This window comes from Argentina anserina, chromosome 7 (genome assembly GCF_933775445.1).
Source record: "Argentina anserina chromosome 7, drPotAnse1.1, whole genome shotgun sequence".
Lineage (NCBI taxonomy): Eukaryota > Viridiplantae > Streptophyta > Magnoliopsida > Rosales > Rosaceae > Argentina > Argentina anserina.
The window spans coordinates 8,073,896-8,088,319 of record NC_065878.1 but is presented as its reverse complement, the minus strand read 5'-3'; the positions used below and the strand labels follow the sequence as shown (position 1 = coordinate 8,088,319).

General features: G+C 37.8%; 1 protein-coding gene and 1 pseudogene across 1 annotated transcript in view; both read right to left on the bottom strand.

The window, feature by feature from the left end:
- LOC126802949 (uncharacterized) overlaps nucleotides 1–14,424 on the bottom strand; it is a 358,993-nt gene that overhangs the window by 67,193 nt on the left and 277,376 nt on the right. The gene's annotated exons all lie outside the window — the stretch shown is intronic.
- LOC126802931 (zinc finger CCCH domain-containing protein 18-like) lies at nucleotides 10,050–12,473 on the bottom strand (annotated as a pseudogene).

Genomic DNA, 14,424 nt, shown 5'->3' with positions numbered 1-14,424 from the left:
CATCATGTGAGGTAGACTCCCTCTGAAGTCTACGAAACAACTCCCCTTGATTAGTGCCATAATCATGGAGTACAAAGAACAATGTATACAACGTTCATTACATGCTTCTCAAAAGTAGTCTTAGGCTAATGATTAATCATTAATCTAGCCATATATCCTATATCATACATGCTATACTTAGCCAAACTTAGATCTTAGGAAACAAGATTACATAATAACTCAAAATAAGAGTTTGCAATGAAAATCAGATTCCCGCGTGGAATGACTTTCACGCATTTAGATGGCCATAACTTCTTCGTCATAATAGGTATTCGAAAACCGTAAAATGTTCTGGATAGTAGACACCTGTGAATTCCCAGTGACATAAAGTTTACAACCTAACTCGACCGGAGAAATTCACAAAGCTCTGTCGAAGTTGACTGGCTTGCAAATTCCCGGACATAACTGTCCTACTTTTCTTAAAACGGCTATAACTCATTCAATATGACATATATAATCAAATGGTTGGTGTCTTTGAAAAGTAGACACATAGACCTTTCCAACGGTACCAAATTCACATATTTCATCAAGTGAGCTGTCTTATAAGGGTCGTTGAAGTTGACATACAAAACTGGACAGATTATGATTTGTCACATTCAATGTGTCTTTCATAATGGAATGGGGGAATGGACCAATGAATGACTGGTTTTGGTCCGAGACGGAACCGTACGCATCCTCTATGCTACTAGTGTCGACTACTACACCAAGACGTACGTTGATGTTACTGGAGCTGCTGGCGGCATTGGTGTGGATATGATTTGTGTTGGTTCACTATGTGTAGAACTAAACCCATGTCAAAAGAACAATTCAAGCTAATGATGATGCATAGACACATAGTTAAACACATCATAATGAAAGAAATAGTGCCTAACAATACTAACATATATGAATCTACAACTCATAGAAACTCTTCATCAGGTTTACTTAGACGGAATAGAGAATCCAAAAATGGCTTTCATATGAACACATATGGGTATGAGTTCTTGCAACCGATTGTACTGCATTCTTTCGAACATCACAATCTGACTGCATAAACTCTCCGTGGTCTGGAGAGATTTAATTAAGCAATTAAAGTCCTTCGGGCACTTTCATATCTGTGTCAAGATCCTTTACAGAGATGCTATGATCAATATCATATGCTGCAAATCAGTTTTTATGGACACTACTACTGATTAAGTAGCAGAAAACAATTATGTCTATAACGAGAGAATATAACTTATCCTAGTCAATACTAGGATAATGAGACAATCTTTGCGCCATAAGTCCTGCAAATATCGCATGACTTCATCTTTCTCATTACACTTACGAACAATGACTAACATAACAAGTCTAATTCAGCCTGTATTGATTATATCTACTTCAGTCAAGTTGCTCATCGTTGATATTTTACAACGGAATAAGAGCATAAGTGAATACATTATCAATCATGGGAGATCAATCCATTAACAAACACGCGCGCTTATACGATTAATTAAGAGATTTCTTTTGTTCTCTAACATCAACAAAAGGAGTCTGTAGCGTCCTACAGAAACTTAGTTGATAGATATATGTTCAGAGAATATCTCTTGATGATGGGCGAAATACTTGTGCCTACGCACCTCGCTTCTTCCTAGTTTTGATTCCAGAAAATAATGGTCTCCCGCTCATCTAGGTAGGAGCCAAGATCGAAGCTATGACCCTTACTAGTCCATCTTTGCGTTTGCCACCCTTGTTTTGTGGTGCGATACCACCGGCGCTGACCACACCACAACGTACAATGGTGCCATCGCCGGCTTCATTCCCACTGTCAGGGATGGTGCCAACAGTGCTAGGACTAGGTTATGTGAAATTCTCCCATATTCTGAGAGTTCCAACCTTACGGCACATTACAGTATTTATGTGCGATGTCGTCACTTTTGCAATATCGTTAAATTCATTAAGCATCAAATCATTGACTTTCTGGAGGTGAACTCTGCAACGATATCCAATCGAAAAAGATTAGAGAGGATGGAAGGGTGGTGAACCCTTAGTTTGATGAACTTAGCTAAAAACATAGAAAATGCATTATTCGATGTGGATAGCAAAGTGACTTGTGACCAACGCGCCGATGCTCTTAACCTACACCATAAAAATATCAAAAAATATCCGCATTCGGTTAGATAGGGTCCACTAATGTCACCTTAAATACTTTGTAAGAATGAAATATGTTCAATTGGAGTCTTCACATGAGAAGATTGATAATGAGAGTCATGAATTGAGTAGGTTTTGATAGATAAACGATGGGCAGGGAGAAATAACTAAGATAGCTGAACATGAGGCGTCACAATCCCCTATGAATTTGCTGAGGAGGTCTCACGGTCTCTCCATGGATTTGCATAGAGAAAAATCGTTAAACGCTTCGTGAACATGAAAGACAAATGGTATGTGAATTTCAAAGAACTCTGATCATCATATCACGTTCAAAATGACCAAAAATGATCATGTCAAAACTGATAAGGTAGCAAAACCGAACCCATGATTCAAAGAATCTCGAGTTACATAAAGCTACTGCTGCAGGAAAGCAAAGCTACGTTTGGAGGTTAACTGTTGAAGCTTGAAAATGCTACTGTAAAAAAGTTGACAGATATATATTCCTCTCCATTCTCAACAGAAGTATCAAGATGAAAAAATATTATTCGCATGTATGACCTGTTAAAACTTAGTAAGGTACGAAGATATAAAACACAATTTCTGCACGATATCCATAAAACAACTACCTACTTCATAGAACAATGTGGGTGTTTGCGCAATCAGAAAGACCAACTTTGCCGCGGGACATCATCAAAATAAATTTAGATAATCAGCGACACAGGGAACAATTTTCAAGCAATACCCCGTAGGACATTGTCAGAAAGAGGACCGAAAACAAATAGTACAATCCTATCAAATGTATCACATGGCAATATAACTACATTCTTCAACTTGAACGTTGGAAACAGATGTTAGAAAGAAACCATCCAATTGGTGCGGGTGGTCACCAATAATAAAGTCGGTTGAGCTATGAAAAATGACTTGGAGAAAACCGAAAAAGATAACCGGAGAACCAGGCCAAATATGCTTAAAACCGAATAAAACTTTGACATGAAAACACTTCAACAAACAATGTTGGAAATATTCTGAAAAAGCCAATGAGAAAATGGCGAAGAATCGCCGGAAAACTTGATTGAAAACCAGTGGCGCCGGTGACAGGAAAATCGGTAGCGGGCAGCCGGAATCTTGTCGGTTAGGAGGCTGGACTTCATATTTGACAAGGAGTGCATGCAGGAATCGGGCAGTGGTGTCGGAAACGGGCCGGAAGGTGGCCAAAACGGTCAGAAATGTCGACGAAACATTCCGGAAACGTGCTTGAAACGCTAGAGATCATAATGATGTCAATTTTGACATTCCAAGGTTTGTTTTCTAAATGTTAAGTGCTAAATTCACAATGTAGTACTATTGGAGTCGCATGTAACCCAAAAATGGCCCATTTAACAACCACATGCAGTTGCATACGTTGACCATTCATGCTTACTTGAAAAATATTAAGCAGAAAACATAGTCAAAATAGATTGACTAATCAAAAATCCGTAGCAAGAAAATCTTGCATATCAGATTGGGCGGAGCCTTAGCCTGAGACTAGGAGTGGGCACGGGTTGGTTCGGTCGCAAAATTGACAGAATCCGGCCCAAAACTCTAACTTCTCGGTTTAGTTTGGATCGGGCTCTGGTGATGCTGAAACTGGCCCAAAGCCGAACACATCGGATCGGCCCGAGTTCGGGCTCAATCGGTCCGAAATTAGCTAGGGAAAACTTCATCATCTTTTGATCAAAGTTGATGCCATAATGAAGGACCTCCAAGTCGTCTATCGCCTAATAGGTCCCCATCAAACTCGCCAAATCACCGTGGTTGTAGGATAGGTCGTGCAGCCTTGATTCTCGTCGTAGACAGGGAGGACAACGACGGTGGTGCAGCGGTGTTGTCACATAGAAAGGGAAACTCAAATCAGACCTAATTCTAAGAGATTTTAAGCCCAATCAAACTTGGAATGAATAAAGAAGGTCAGGCTTACCAAGATGAAGGTTAGAAGTTCACCGGAGCTCGACGCCGGCACGGGAATCTCGGCAACACCTATTTATTCCAAAATTGACTTTGTGGAAGTCAGGCTCGAATCACACATGCATGATATTGGTTTTGGAGAGGAGAAGGTGAGGAAGAGAATGGTGGTGGTCTCATGGCCATTGGTGTCCCGACAACGTCGGTGCACGGTGAGGAAGTCTCCCCGGCACTGCTGGGTTTTGAAGGGGAAGAGAGAGAGAGAGAGAGAGAGAGAGAGAGAGAGAGAGAGAGAGAGAGAGAGAGACCGAGCGGAGAGAGAGAAAGGAAGAAGAAGAAAAGAAGAGAGGTAGAGAGGCGAGAGGGAGTGAGGCAATGAGACAAAGTGTTAGGGTCTTTTTTTAGTAAATACATGGACCAATAGGATTGTGACATGTGGCACATTATTAAAAATTTGGATTGTCATCTATAAACATGATTTTGAGAAACTCAAAAATTCAAGAAACAGTCGCGATGACGACGGTAAAATAAGAAACAAGTGATGTATAGCATTCGAATGATCGATGCATAACGGCGATTATCATGATTGCATTCAAAACAGCAGTGCACTCAGGCGACCACACGAAATAGATTTTTTACCTTTAAATAATAGCGTGACTCCCCTAGGAATGTGACACGAAAAACGTCGACCAAGAGGGGAATCATATCCCTCTTTGGTCTCATAGGCGTTATAAGAAATGCCGGAAAAGAGACATGAAGAAGGCTAATAGCGCCTGATAATTTATATTCATATATGTTCAAAAACAGCAATTTAAAAAAAAACATACTTGTTGGTCTTCCAAATAGACTGCATATAATTAAATTGCTTTACAAATCGATCGTCATGCAAGAAAGCTGCTTGATGAATTCATTTTTCGATCTTCGTACGGATAATTATTTGCTTGAGTAAGTCCATCTTTAGTAAGCATGTCATTATTATAGTACGAGGAAAGTCCATTTTTCTATACAAGCACGAGGAACATAGTTAGGAAGTAAACATGCAAGAAACACAATGAAATAAAGAAAAAGGAAAAGAAAAGGAAGGGAAAAGAGCCAAAATGGTTGTTTGGGCTCGGAAGCCTGAGGCCAAAAGGGTTGTTGCGCTAGGTTGGGTCCAAAGATCCCCGACACGGGTTAGAACGTGGAGATCTGGGTCGACATCTGGATTTGCATAACCGGTTGATTTTGACTGTAGAAATCAACAACGTCGGGGCTAAGCAGCGCTGGTTCTAGTCGGAGAACATGCGTCATTGCTAGGTCTGCAAGCATAAGGCGGCGTTGCCCAGAAGATAAGCGTCGTCGTTGGGTCCAAGCCTGCAAGATCGTGGCGTTAGGTGGGCATCGATAAAGAAGACACTCGAGGGGTTGCTGGACGGGGAAAACTCGACGTCGTCGAGGCTGATGAAGTGGCGAATGGCGTCGCTGGGTCTTCCATCGATCTGGATTTGACGGGTATTCGTAACAGCACCGGGAATGCAACGCGGGGAGAAAATCCGATCAAGGCATATTGGAGAAGAGGACATGGTGCTCAGAGCAAATTTCTAGGTGCCCTAAGAAATATCGATTTCTGGTTTTTTTTCTTTTCATTCCGACAACTATTTGTCCGAAACGCTAAAGATTTCCGACAATGCCAAGAAGAAAGGCTCTCGGGATAAAGAATTTAGGGCTAAGGTTAATCTTCAGGTCATAACCTTGTCGCTCAGATACTTTAGAACAAAATGCATGATAACGTGATCGAGTATGATGAATATGAGAATAATAAAAACGTAAAGGAACATAACGTAACTCTTTACTGATTGATAATGTGGCTTATATATAGGCCTTACATATGGAGTATTCCGAAGAATGAGGGATTCATCTATTACATTAAAGGATAATCTATTCGAATAAGGAAACTTAAATAGACTAAGACACACAAGGGTAGAATAATAATTCTCCCATAACAAGTAGTTATTTTTCATTTCTACATTTGTACATAATTATACTGGACAATGTCTTAAAGAATAATGTTCTCTGTTGCATTTCCATATCTACATGTGTATTCATTTTGAATGAATCAATGACAAGATTTGTGATATAGTCATTAACTCTTTGTTTTTAATATGTTGGTAGAGTAATATCAAACAAGTATGTCCAGTATGTTCACGTAACCAAACAATCCATGTTTGTTGTTTTAGTGTCCAATATTTTTACTTTCAATTAATATTGAGTTTTGTGAAATGGTCTGTAGACCCTGAAAACACCTATATACTCATTCTGAATAAATAGACAAGATTTGTGAAATAGTCTCTGACTCTTGCTCTCTAAATTCTTCGTACAATAAATTTGGCGAAACATATCTATTGATACCTGAAAATTCATGCACTTGTCAAGCACATTTTCATTAAGCAAAAGAAACCAATTACGTTATGCATTTCACTTATCAAGCAAACACCCATTGATGCGGACCCAAGCCGCATTCATGCATCACTGGGACTTGTAGTAGTGGACATGGATTGGAAGGTATGGAAGCGCATGAACACTCCGTTATCGATTTATCATCGTTGATAGTTTCGGTCTTAGGCCCGAAATTCAAGCTCAATGATGTAAATTGATGAAGGTATGGTGGCAATAAGAGAATTGGGTCTCCTCCTCCTTTTAGTTTTAGATATAACCATCCAAGCTAAGACCAAAGCCCAATATCATTCTCCTCTAAAAAACGGCCCAGACCATTTCTTATAAGCTTTGTTCCAGTTTACACGCACTCCCACTGCTTTCCCCACACCTCTCAAATACCCAGTATTTCCTTTCCTACAACAACCACTTACCCCGTTAAATTCCCCATGGTTATCACTTTGTCTGTGTCGCAACAAGCTCTCAAACTAGTCCAAACTATTCTCTTTTCCTTTCTAATCATGAATCCCAAATTTTATATCTTCTTCCAATCTCCCATTCCAGATTTCCCGACTTTGGGGTTAGTGCCATCGCCGCCTAGCAACAACCATTACAACAAATCTCGATTTCCCAAAGGAACCATCTTAAGCAAGCTTGAAGAACCACCCTAAGCAAATCATTTTTCCATGTTTTCAGTGCATATATTAGGAGTAGATTGAAGAGAGATCGTTTTATCCAGAAGATTAGAAAGTTTTCAATGACCTAGCACCTCAGTTGTGAGTCTATAAAAGCGAGAGCTTGGAGGTTGGAACGATCATCAAATTCCATCAAGCAAAACCTAGCCTAAGTATTCATGCACTCATGCCTTCAAGCTGTAAGCTCTCTTAGCCATTTCCCCTCAAGAACCTCAACCAAGCCTTGCTTCTAGAAACCAATCCTTCAAAATTCATCCAATTCTTCAGCTCCCACGCCAAGCTTATTCTGCAAAGCTCTGTTAGAATCTGAATCACGGACAAAATTAATTCAATTCTCCGAGTCATTGGGTTAATTTTTTTCTAGTTATCTTCTAAATCAAAAGAACCCCTCACAATATCCAAATAACCTAATTAATCATCTCTGTTATTTGCATGCGTGATTTTCTGTTATGTCAATCAGTACTAATTTTTGTGAAATAGTCACTAGCTCTTGCTTTCTAATATATTGGTGGATTAACATCAATGTATCTGATTTCTGAACTGTCAGTATGCACTAAGTTTTGTGAAATAGTTCCTTCTTGCTTTCTAACATCAATCAAATATACACATCAGTTGGCCATCTTCATGTGATATTTTGATCTCCTGATTTTCTGAAACGTCAGCAAGTACTGAGTTTTGTGTAATAGTCTCTAACTCTTATTTACAAAAGTCTTTATGGAATAATAGCAAACAATGATTCCGTACAAAACACATGGAGTTCTAATTTAATCGAGATTGTTCTCCTATTAGTATTTTTCAAACTCATATGCTTAACAAATTGAACACCGTTTTTCATTTTACTTCACAACATATGCTATTAGTTGTAACATTTGGATCATTAGGATTTCAACTAATATCAAGTTTCATTTCTAATCATGTTCTTTTATGATGTTAAATTCAAAACAAATTTGTCGATACATTAATAAAACCTTGGTATCTGTGTTCATTGCGGAATCAAGACTCTGGCTCTGAACAATCAGACACGGAAGAAGCATCTCCCAGCTAGTCTTATTCAATGGGGGGAGAAAAACTGTATCTGCACTATGTTGTATTTTTATTAAATTGGTTATGGCTTTGTATTTATCATGCTGTAATTGAAGTTTGAATTGTTGACCTTGCACTGCTCTTTTTATCTGGTAATCAAGTCGTAATATGCTACTGTTAATCCAATCATCAGATGTGTACTACTTGCATGCATATCAGCCTCTATGGTTAATGTCTACGGTTCAACCTTATTGCAGCTCTGCAAGATTAAGGTTGTGTTTGCTGTAGCTGAGCTTATTAGATAAGTTCATTTATGTTTATTTTTGAGAATAAGTGTCTGATAAACAAAGTAGCTGAGTGTTTGATAAACTGACTTTTATAAGTGACTGTTAGTAGCAGAAGCAGTGATAAAGCGTTTGGTAAACTCAAATTGGCTTTTGTTTTAATTTGTCAAATGACCAATTTAGACATGTAAGATAATTTCAAGTTGATTTTATTGTAAAATACTGTTTCATATGATTAATATTAGATGGTTTTTAAGTTTGTTAATTAAATATATTCTCCATATTACAACTTAGTTCTGATCATGTTACTATATAAATAATCAGTTTGTGTACAATTACCAAAGTCTGAATACTACTTTGACCTTACTAAAAGAGTTTAAGGACTTATGCTAAAAAAATTCTTGTTTTTATGAGTGCCTTAACTATTTGTTAATAACGTATATCATATATATATATATATATATATATGTATATGAGAGAGATCAGACCATATATTCATAAATTTTACAAACTTACATTGATCATATTCCTATTTAGAATGAATAACATATGAAAACAAATATGATATTCTCTTTTAGCTTTCATATCAGACCAGAGATACAATCAATTGCTAACAATTTTATCTTTTCAAAAAGGCAATGAATGATGAATAATATTAATTGAAGGTTAGTACTTTCAATACATAAATTTGAAAATGAACTTGGATAATGAATTATTAGTCTCATTCTACAACCACTTCTGCTATATACATATACTCTAACAACAATAACAATTCATCTGCAGGAAGATTTCCCTGATACCTTTGAGCTCCCTCTTCAAGTGTGGAACCAGTATCTTATGTTTTCTCCTCTGCAACAATATTGATCATGCATGAACTTCCCAAAGTTAATAATACCTCATAATGATGAATGTGCTCTACTGCTTGCTCAACAATTTGTCCAGTGTAGGTGCCAATATCTCGAATACACTCATAGACCAACTAGTAATAACATAAATATACAAAAAGGTTTATTACCAACTAGTAATAACATAGATAAGTTCCTAATTATTGTTTCTCTCATATTTACATCCATATTCACTTTTTAATATTATGTTTTCAGCAATACTTATGGTTAATCTATTTTTGTTCACCAATCAAGCCAACTCTGAATACCCTCACAATTTGTGTGGTAGTTCGCCACTGTGTCTAGTTAGTGTCTATTTAATTTCGTAATCTTTGGTTGAGTCTGCCAGATTTCTGGTTTACGCGTCTGTATGTGTTTCTTGTATCTTTAAGTCTTAATTTCACTAATTTTCTGCGGGTAATAACCCATATTTGCCGTTTACTATATTAATATAATTGATTTGATAATATGGTATATTTGTAGGTGCTTTTGCACCTATCAGAACTCTATTTAATTGAACATACCCATTAAGTTGAAGTAAAGTGAAAATGCAACAGAAGAATATGTAAGTCTGTCCTTTGTATCCAATGCATGAATTAGTAGTCTCTTAGACTCTTAGTGTAGCAATCCGGTACCTCTATAATTTCAGTTTGTCTTAATCTCTATATAACTGTTGATATTGCAGATGCGAATGGGCTGTCTGGGAGGATAACACCTTGGCTGGCAAGAATCGATAATAAAGGTTACAAAATTGATCCAGATGGTAAAAAAATTATGACTACTTCAACCTTAAGAAGCATATGAAAGTACTATACCTATCCTGGTTGTCAATGTAATTAGTGTTTATCTGTTGGATTTTCTCCTCACTAGTGGACCCATCATTCCAAACATCCAGCAACATGTTAAATTCCTTTGCATATGGGAACTCAGCTTGTTCTGTATGAGCTGCATTAAGGGGAGAAAAGTATTAACTAGGAGTGAAAAAAAAAAAGAATACATTTGTATGTACTTTTGAATGTTTTATGAGATTAACATACCTTCCGAAGAATTCTTCAATTCATCAATAGATCTAGAGTAGCCATAAAACAGATGATGGTGGGACAGAGGTTTGAGTGCCAAGTGCATTTCCAAGCGACGGCTTCTCTCACATTCGAGTACCTGATCATGTTCCTCTATGAACTGTTTTCTTAATAGTCTTGAACTGTCACAAACTCTTGGCACTGTAACAAATTTTTTTTTAATTATGTAAAGATGATATTTCTTAATGCTATAGCAAAAGTTATCTACATACGATAATCTCGTTTCGAGTCTATACCAAATGTAAATAAGTACTGTGCATATGAAGACTTTGCTCACTTGAGTGAAGCTCTGCCCTCTGCCTCTGCATCAATGTAATGTGAATTGTAGCATGTAGGATGTTGCATCTTATCTGAAAACTTCCTGTATGTATTTCAGGGCATTATGGCTAGTTGAAAACCAAATATGATTAAAACACAAAAATAAAAATCACCCACAAAATGTTTTAAAAAAAAAACCGAATGCAACAAAAAAATTGTAAGCAACAAATTTCTGCATCACAACCGATAGTTAACACAAACAAATTTCTGCGCAGTGGTAAATGAAGTTGTTACTTTGACTTCAAAGAAATTAGAAAACAATTACCTGTCAACAAGTCTAGACTTTTTCCCTGAAAGGTTTCACTAGAACTCGAGCCCCACATACAAAATGAGGGTTCCCTTTCGACAAAATATGTCTCACCGTGTCTGCATAAAGAAAGGTGACAAACCCAAACATCCTCTTCTGCTGGCATGGGATGCGCACATCTTGAACTGGCCCATTTTTGCTACAAAACAAATTAAATATCAGAAGTTTGTTAACGAAGAAACTTAGTGTTTATAACAAGAATTCAGCAATAGTTGTTAGGCATCCTCACTTGAAATAGTTGGAAACATCTTGCTCATGAAATTACTCTCAGCAGGAAAAGTAAGATAAATCTGTCGAGAGCAGGCAATAATTCCACCAGGTTCAGTTTTCTCTCCAGTATACTCCAAGTATATATTTTGGAATATTTTCAGCAGTTCAGCCAATATAACCGGATGCTGTCCATGGGGCCTATATAACGCAAATGTAGTCAAGCTTGTAGCAAAAGCATATATGATCCGTGATATATATTACCAAGTAATGAATTGTTACCTATCAATGAGACGAATGCTGTTTTTCAATCTAGCAAGAAGCTTTGTGAGGCTATAGCCAGCCTTCCCATGTCTCTGGCTCTCAGTAAGGTATCCTTCGGCGTGAAGAGTCCTCCCATATTTCTCATAATACATCATTGGCAAAGAGGCAATGGTTATGGGAAACCCTCTTCGAGATTTGAGAAACTCAATTATTTCATATTCTAACTTCTCAAGCGAGCCAGGCGAGATGACATGGTCATCTCCTTGAGGCTCATTTGAATTCGAGCAGAAAAACTGAGAAAAGCTCTCCTGCATGGGGTGACCATGGAAGTACCTGCATTTGTTTCCATGCTTGCAAAATCCCTTGCTAAAGTAATGGCAAACCTCAAGAGGAAAACCAGGCAAACTAGGAGACCTTCGAGTCGTCACGCCCAATGCAGGTTCATGATAGCAGAAATTGCTCGAAAAGTCTGGCAGAAACTGGATTTGATGACCCTGGAGACAATAATCTTCAGCAGCAGAATCCAAGTATCCTGGTGGGATAAAGTCCACACCTTGCAGTGTTGCTGATCACCAGGAAGTTGGGCCTCCCTACTAAATGGATTTGCTGCTCCAAGAGTTGTGGGACATGAAATTGGTCGTGTTACACTCGGAGAGTAAGGAGTGAATTGCATAGGCAGGTCTGAAACAGCCACTTGGTTCACCTGAGAAGGTGAGATTGGAGACAATACTGCATGTTTGTTTAGCTCTGCTTTTGCCTTATTAATCAAAGATTGGATCAAGTTATCGGGGCTGAATGTCACGCTCACCATGATCTTGCAACAAAAGATAGCCAATAATCTTGGAGACATTTTCCGGCTCTAGCTCTTGGATCCTATTGTACACTACTGTTGTGGACTCTGATAAATCCATTTCAGACTGAAAACCTGAATGGCTCAAGTACAACCAAGAGAGATATTAGTTTTGTAAACCAAGTAAATAGTATAATTAATGTAGAGAGCCTAATACCAAGCTATGTATACATAGAAAGTAAATAAGTAAAGTTTTCCAGTTATGTTATAAAAAGAGATTAATGAGGCAAAGGAAGAAAACTTTTTATATCAAATAAATAAAATGATGCAGATCTAGTATTATAATTGGTGAACTGCATTCTTTAACTTATTTAATATGTGGATTTAATCGTCGATATAATCTTCATCATTTATAACTAGCTTTTTTTTCCAGATCTTCATTACTTCCAAATCTGTAGGTGGTGATAGTATCTTTTTTAACTTGTCTATAATCTCATGTCTTATAGCTAGCTAGGGCTTGTCAAACCCTTAAACCAAGATGTCAGCATAGTATCAACAGAACCCTGATTATTAATTACTGAAGTCAGTTGCTCATACTGATTGAAAACAATATTTTGTTCATCAGGTAAATGAATCTGCAATGATTCCACAGCAGGATGCCGAGAATGAATCGGAAACTCAAATAACTGTTGGGGAATGCGGAAGAATGAACTATAGAATGTAAATCGAAATAACTCACAACCACAAGCGGAAAATAAAAATGATAGAGAACACCGGGATTTAACGTGGTTCGGCAAAATACGTACGTCCACGGGTAGCAACAATAAAGAACCTCCACTATATGAAGAAATGTTACACCGAGAGAAACACTAATTCGAGACTCACACTTGAAGGGATACTCTCACACACTTTATTTTTCTACATACACAAAACTCTTTACTTGGAGTTTTCTCTCTATCTCTCAATCTTGATCACACACAAGATGATCTCTCCCTTATTGTTCTTTTATGTTTATTGCACCATTTCTTCCTTGATTCATACTCAATGTTGGCATGCTCATCAATGCATTATTCTTTATTTGTCAAACAAATCAGTCACCTACTACCATAAGGTTGTAGATTTGTTTCTTACCTTGAACAAAGGCTGCTCCAAGTTTCAACAAAATCAACTTTATCAATTAATGGGTCACCAAAACAATAGGTGTGCTTGATTTACTCATGTGAACATCACATAGTTTTCTCACCTCCATTAAGGAGGGATTGACCCTATCAATCTCCCCTTCCCGACTTAGATGGAGGGATGCGCCATTCCAGACGCGCTTCTGCAAAACTCGAACTTCTCCTTCGGTAGACACTTCGTCATCATATCTGAACAGTTCTTGTCTGTATGAATTTTCTTCAGCAACATTTCTTTAGCTTCCAGCACATCACGTATCCAGTGATACCTCACATCAATGTGCGTTGACCTCGAGTGAAAACTCAAATTCTTACTCAAGTGAATCGCGTTTTGATTGTCACAATGCAAGACAAACTCTTGTTGTGTATGACCCAATTCTTGTAGGAATCTCTTCAACCACAAAATATCTTTGTACGCTTCCGTAGCTCCAGTATACTCTACTTCTGTAGTTGACAAAGCAACACATTTTTGTAGCTTTGATTATCACGAGACAACTCCCCCTGAAAATGTGATTAGATATTCGGATGTGGACTTTCTCGTGTCAATATCCCCGGCCATATCTGTATCTGTATAGCCAACTAGTTCAGACTTGCCACTTCCAAAGCATAGACTCATCTTTGAAATTCCTCGCAAGTATCTCAGAATCCACTTGATAGCATTCCAGTACTCCTTGCCTGGATTAAATAAGAATCTGCTAACCACACGAACTGCATGTGTTATGTCTGGTCTAGTACAAACCATCGCGTACATCAAGCTCTCTACTGTTGAGGCATATGGCACTGTTGCCATTTCTTCCTCCTCCTTTTGACTCGTAGGACTCTACTTTGAGCTGCAATTTTACTGAGAAAAATTCTGACCTTTCCTTTTTCAAAAATGCTTTTTAGTGATTCCTCAGT